The sequence below is a fragment of the Alligator sinensis genome, unplaced genomic scaffold (assembly GCF_000455745.1).
Source record: "Alligator sinensis unplaced genomic scaffold, ASM45574v1 scaffold87_1, whole genome shotgun sequence".
NCBI classification, from domain to species: domain Eukaryota; kingdom Metazoa; phylum Chordata; order Crocodylia; family Alligatoridae; genus Alligator; species Alligator sinensis.
Genome location: NW_005841929.1, coordinates 818,936 through 825,755, shown reverse-complemented (window position 1 = coordinate 825,755; position 6,820 = coordinate 818,936). Strand labels below are relative to the sequence as shown.

Here is a 6,820-nt window from a genome sequence, read left to right as displayed (position 1 = left end):
CCCCCCGCATCGGTTTTTACTGATTTACACTGAAAAACGAATGCAAGTCAGTAAAAAACTGAATAACTTCGATTAAAAAAAAATCCAGTAATTTACCAGTGAAATTCACTAAAAACTGAAAATGGAGAACACTACTTAACAAACAGACTCTGTTCTCTGCAGACAGAGCTGAAGCTTGTTAAAAAAAAAAATGCATGAGATTTTGTCCGTGGAACAATGCACCTGCTTAACACTGCTAGTGTCACCAATGAACAAAACCACAAGAGACTGTCATCACATACAGACCATCAAGCCATACCACTTAGGTGGAATGAAAAAGGTTTTGTCTTGGCACATTTAAGATTTCAGTGTGAAGCAATGCTATTAAACGGTTTAAAAACCTTACTTCAGCACTATGTCACCGATCCCCTAATGTCAACTCTTTGGATCCATGGGGAGCCCCAGGCCCTGCACATTGGATCTGCCGCCTAATAGTAGCATACATGGCCACGCTTCAGGGCTCAATCCCAGAGCACAGAGGAAGGAAGGGGTGGTGATAGATCCCTGAGACCCAATCCCAGCATGCAGGGGGATGGAGGGGGCAGTGTTGGTTTGCCCAGATGCAATCCTGGCGTGCAGTGCAAGGTCCCCAGAACCCAATCCTGGAACACAGTATGTAGGACAGGGTGGTGCTGGGCCTTCAGGACCTAATTCCAGTACACAGGAGGCAGGGAGGAATGATCCCAGGCTCCCAGGACCCAATCCCAGTGCACCAGGCAAGAAAGGAGCAGTGCTGGGCTACAGGGTCTGATCCAGGCTGCAGATGAGCCTCAAGCCACTCATCTGGCCCAAGGATCCAAAGGTTGAGCACTGCTGCTCTAGAGTCTTATGAAAGCCTAGTAAACAGCAAGTATCACTTGGAGATTAACTAGAGACATTTTATACCTCTCTCACCCTTATGATCTTAGGGACAGAGAGCTTAAAAACCCCACACGTGCCGTAAAAAGTGTTTTATGGTTATGAACATTATATTACACAAAAGGCTGTAAGTAAGAGAGGAAAGATATAACTATGGCTTAATGTGCTGCACTCTTGACAACACTGTGTGTCTAGCCCATTTCCTATTTCCCTGGTATAATTAGCCAGTTCCCCCTGATGTATTTGTGGCTCGTTAAAATAAATTAAAATGGAATTGTAAAGCTGTTGGGCGCTACACCAAGTTCTTGCCATTTAAAAAAAAAAAAGACTCGAGAGTAGTCTTTTAGGTAGCAATATTAGGTACTTTGTTCACAGAGCACTATATAAATAAGTGATTTTAGATAAGAGGGCATTAAGCAAAAGGTTATTCTGTCCTGGTTGTCATCTGGGACTAACCTTTGTCAAGCAAGACAGGGCTGCATTTGGAGGCTCTGACAAGACAGAAAACACTTTCTGATCCCTAACCAGCAAATAATGGTCAGTTTAACCACATGCAGAATTCAATTCACAACCCAGAACACTTCAAGCAAGGTGATATATTCAGTATTTGGAAAGTTCCTTGCACACAAGTGACCATTTTCTGGGTTTTTACTCACACCAATGACACAAAAGAGATCACAGCACTCACAAGGCAAGAGTCATAGAAGTCGTCCCCCCTCCACCCAATCTGGGGGAGCATAGAGGGGAATAATATGTTTCACTATAGCACAGAAACCGATTGCATAATTTTAAACCAGGCAAAAAAAAAAAGTGTTCGCCCTGTCTAAATTTAAAATAAATTTCCCCCTTTGTTTCCTTCTGGTCAACAGTCCAACTGCATCCTAACAGCTTAAAACAAAGTGATCATTTGCGAGCAGACCAAATGAGAGAGTGTCCAATATACCGAATGCAGCTGACATATCAGACAGACTAAAGACAAAGCCACCTTTGCTATGCTATGCAGAACATTCTTGAGTGCAGGGTTCAGACACTGTGGACATCTGTCCCTACTTCTCCTGCATATCCCCTTTCCCCCACAATTATTGGGTCTGTGGAGAGTAGCAGTGTGTCAGATAAAAAGATGGAGAGAGGCAGCAGTGGACAAGACTCATGTCTTCTCCTTTAGCTCAGGTGGTGATGCTATACAGATTGTGCTAGTTCATACAATGCATCTGTTATCACGTATTGGCACTACAGAAGTAATGTGACTCGCACAGAGGACTCTAAACGATTAAAGTGCATCTGCTCCTTGACCTAATGACTGCAGTTAGGGCTTGATTCTGCCAAGAACCAAGTGCCTTTAACTCTTACTTAAACAGGAAAGATTAGCCTGCCCCTATAAACACCACATACTTGTATAGGAAAGTGAAAAGAGTTTAATACAACAGTCTTACCACAACTACACACAAAAAAACCCCAAAACCAACCTTGCACTATGTAGCACAGAAACTTGACCCCTCCAGGGCAAGTTAAGATATCACCAATTCCAGCTGTAACAGCAGTTTCCTGCCACTTGGTTGATTTTTTCTGTGAGGGGGTTGCAGAGGAAGAAAGCCTCTGAGTGTTGATCATACAAGTATTTTTAGGGACACTTTTTTCATGCCTGCCCCTTTTCACCTTGTGAAGTGCAGCATAACCTTTAGCCGCTGCACTTCAGATTCCTGCCTGCATCCAGGATTAGATGTTTGTTTATAGAAAATTCCACCCTTCTGATTTTTTTTTTCATGACCCTGGTTGCTTGGAGAGCTGAATGCTGTAATGCAGCAAGGTTTCCAACATGCAACAGGTTCTGCTAAGCCTCAGTTCCTCATGTTTTATCATATGTCATGTTTCCAAGCATCTGTATAAGCTACAGACAGATAGATTCTGTTTTGAAAATTAAAGATTTTTCATTTACACTTTTTTTTTTTTTTTTTAATCCTTAATTTAAATAGCGGAGCATTTTAAACCCTGCCTTAAGAAAGGATATTTGCAGGCAGCCTGCTGTCACTCTGCAGCTCAGTTCAGCCAAATGGATTAGCTTCTCTCAAAATATGGCTGTGACCTTGGCTGCAGATTTAACAGCAACTTTTGTGTTTCTGGTAGGCATATTGTATATTGAACAGAAACACTGGGTTAAGAAAACTCCTCAATTGCTCCAATGCAGCACACTCTTGGCACAAACTACACTGGCAAGTAACACGGGAAAACATGCTAACTGGGCATAAGTATGTACAAATCTAAGATCTTTTTCACTTCAAATCCAAAAGGCAAGAGCTCTATCATCTAATTTAAAAAGGAAGAGCTTTTCAGTAGTATGTGTATCCAGTGCTCTGCATTTCTTGCAGTTTGGTATGTGCTTTCTCCATAGTACTATAGAATTCTACTCCAAAACAAAGTTCTCATTGCAAAATAGTTAACTATTTAGCTCTCGCTCTTACAAAGAAAGCTAAGCCAAATATCCAAGTACAATGCTGTCTTCTTCAAATGCAGGAAGCGCCTGAAACAATGACCATATTAGTTCTGAAATGTGAACTCTCTTATCTTGAATGTCAACTCTGAAACCGAAGTGACCAACATTTGTAGCAACCCTCAATTATTTCACTGCCAATCATCTCAACAGAAAAATTCAATTAATGGGATTAGCAGTCAGAGCAGCCAATACTGATGTTTCAAGAATCTAGCTGGCTACTATCACAACCCCACACACTCCCATTCCCCCAAACATTAACATATGATTTGTGAGCAGTGTAAATCAAAAAAGTTCTAAAAGTGACGATATCTCCAATATACAGTAGATAACTCATGCAATTTCTTTTCATTTTTTTGACTCTCAAAAACCCCTATTTCAGTGTACAACAGAGGCATGACAAATCAACAAGTCCAGAGGAGAGCCACACACATGATCAAAGGACAACAGAACAGGCCTTACGAAGAGAGGCTGCGAGCTATGGGACTCTTCAGCCTGGAGAAGCACAGGCTCAGGGATGACTTGGTGGCAACCTATAACCTATAGGATCTGTTCACCAGAGCACCCCAATGGATGACAAGGTCCAACATTCACAAACTCCTGCAAGACTGTTTTAGATTGGAGATAAGGAAAAACTTCTTTACTGTCTGAGCCCCCAAGGCCTAGAACAGACTCCCCCCAGAGGTGGTGCAAGCACCTACTCTGGACACTTTTAAGAAACATTTGGATGCTTATCTTGCTGCGATCCCTTGACACTAGCTGACTTCCTGCCCCTTAGGCAGGGGGCTGGACCTAATGATCTTGCAAGGTCCCTTCCAGTCCTAATGTCTATGAAATCTATGAAAACAAGGGACTTTAACAACAGAAAGCAAACCCAACACACAATATGCCCTGCTTATGGTCTCAGTTTATGCATCAAGACATTACTAGGCTAGTGCATCATGATCTGTTTATTTTCTGTGCAACCTTGAATATTAATTTGTATCAAAATCAAAGCAATAGCTCCCATGTCTTCTCCATCACAGATATCTACTTGCTACCCATGGTCCCTTCACTAATCTGGGAAAAGATTTAATCTTCCCAGAACTCCAGGCCTTGGTACAGAACAAAGGGTCCTGAAGTCTGTAGTGTATTTGGTCACTTGATATCAAAATAACAAACACAACATCACCACTAGTGACTTCTTATATTCCCCAGACATGTGCCCTAGACACACTGCTCTGTCTGTGTCTTTCTTAGCATTTCTTTCCTTGAAAGCTCCCTTTCACCTTTGTTTGTTAAGATAAAACCTTTTTAAGTTAAAAATGTAATGGTATTTTTGGAAAGATTTCTTGCATGGCTGTGTCATCATTAATCAGTCTGTTCCAGTATGCTTCATTAAGACAAGCAACAAATCCACTCCAGGCACTAAGCACCATAAGAAACAGGAGTGCCTAACATTTTGCAGGTGTTACTGCTAAATAAACAAACTAAAAGTGAAAATATTTACTTATAAGCCTTAAGAATTGCAACAACTAGCAAACAGTTGCATATAATCTGTGAGGAAGGAAATGTGCTTTATTTGACACTATAATAGAGTCCAGACAAAAAGGTACTAAATAGTGTCCTTGCCAACCAGGGCCTTAGTTCTGGAAAACATACATAGTTAGAAAGATGTAAGATTTTACACAGGCAAGGGTTTGGTTTTGGCTACTAGAATTAAATGCCAGATGGATTCTTCCTTTAATTAGCAGGAAAGGGAAACCCACTGATAGCCACTCCCAAAACCAGTTCCCCCAGAATGGAGAAAGTGTACCACTGTAAGGTGCATTCACTCATGTGTATCAAGCAGCACTCACAAATACCTCCCTCCCCACTTCAAAGAATAAAAATAAAAAGAAGAGGTACAACCTACACAGAGGTCATTTTTTCTACAGGACATTTATACCCTGCAAGGGCCCTGGTGTGATATACTACAACACTGTCCTTAGATAGTATTAGCTAACTGGATTGGCATGCTGACATGATTAGGAGGCTGTCTCCCCTGTTGAGCAGCAAAACTGGCAGGAAGATGGTAGCAGCACACAGACAAAGCCCTGGCATCTGACCAGTACTGCTGATAAACAAAGCTATTCACCAGGAGATGGTTAAGAAGCATCCACAATACTGACTTTGTTAACAAAACCAGGTGTAGTAGAATAGACTGCTCCTTTCCCCACTCTTCTCTACCTTCCCAGGTCACAGGAAGGGAAGGCAACTACACAGATTCTGCTCCTGTTTGTACCCATTTACAGAAGCCACAAACTAACAACAGAAGCCAAATTTTCATAGCTACTAGTTGCTTTGCAAGCCTCCAGATGTAGAGAGCATTTATTCTCTGGTCAGACATTTTCTGCAGGAAAAAAGATTCAATCCGAGAAGGAAGGAGGAGAGAAAAAAGGTGCCTACATAGTTGATAACATAATAGGGTATTCATTCAGGATTGTGATTAGATTTCTAAAGCACAATATCCATCAGTTCAAAATGCAATTAATCTTTGGGTGTGCCAGGTGCCATTCTTTAGCTTCATCTTTAATTTACTCAACTCAAGAGCTTCAGCAAAGCCAGGGGTCTCTGCTCAAAATCAGAGTTACCACAGAAAATGTTCTCAGCTAACAGCTTCAAATATGACTATCGCAGTTACTTTCTTAGTTTGAGAGCCTATATATACACACTATCTCCCCAGAAACACATGCACAGCTAAAACATGTCAACAGACTCCCCACTCCAAAAAGAAGCCACTGCTCCTCAGCCACGAGATTTCTGGACCTGTAGAGAGCCTCAGGGACCAGATGACAGTTTCACAGGCTGAATCAGGCTCACGGGCCAGGGGTTGAGCACCCCAATCTAGAGCACTGGTACTCAACCTCTGGCCCATAGGCCAAATCCAACCAGTGGAGCCATTATACTGCCTGTGAGGCTCCCCAAGGATTTGGAAATTTGACAGGGGGGAAAAAGAGTTGGCAGTGTTAACTACTGCTCCCCTGCTGCCAAATTTCTGGGTCCATGAGAAACCACGTGGACTGGATAATGTGGCCCTGTGCATTAGATTCAAGCCTGTGGAAGAGTCACACCTTTGGACTGACCTAATGCACTAGTCCTGTGTGGGACCTGGCTTGTGGACTGACCCCACGCAACCCATTCAAGTCCATGGGCCTGGAAGGTTGGGTACCACTAGCCTGGAACTAAAAGGAATCACCATGAGAAACTTCTCTCTCTCTTTTTTTTTTTTTTTTTTCCTCTTTTGCTTTGCGTTAAAAAACAAAAACAAAACCCATCCTCAGGATAGGATTCTGAGGTGGAGAGAAAGAAGCTGCCATTTGGCTGCTTAAGTCTCCTCTCTTTTGGTTTGGCAAAGATTGTCCTCCCAACTCCAACTGGGAGTGTGGGTTCCAGAAAGATGCACTGTACTGGCAA

General features: G+C 42.3%; 1 protein-coding gene across 1 annotated transcript in view; it reads right to left on the bottom strand.

Annotated features, from left to right (window-relative positions):
• Positions 1-6,820, bottom strand: part of MICAL3 (microtubule associated monooxygenase, calponin and LIM domain containing 3) — a 235,660-nt gene that overhangs the window by 197,957 nt on the left and 30,883 nt on the right.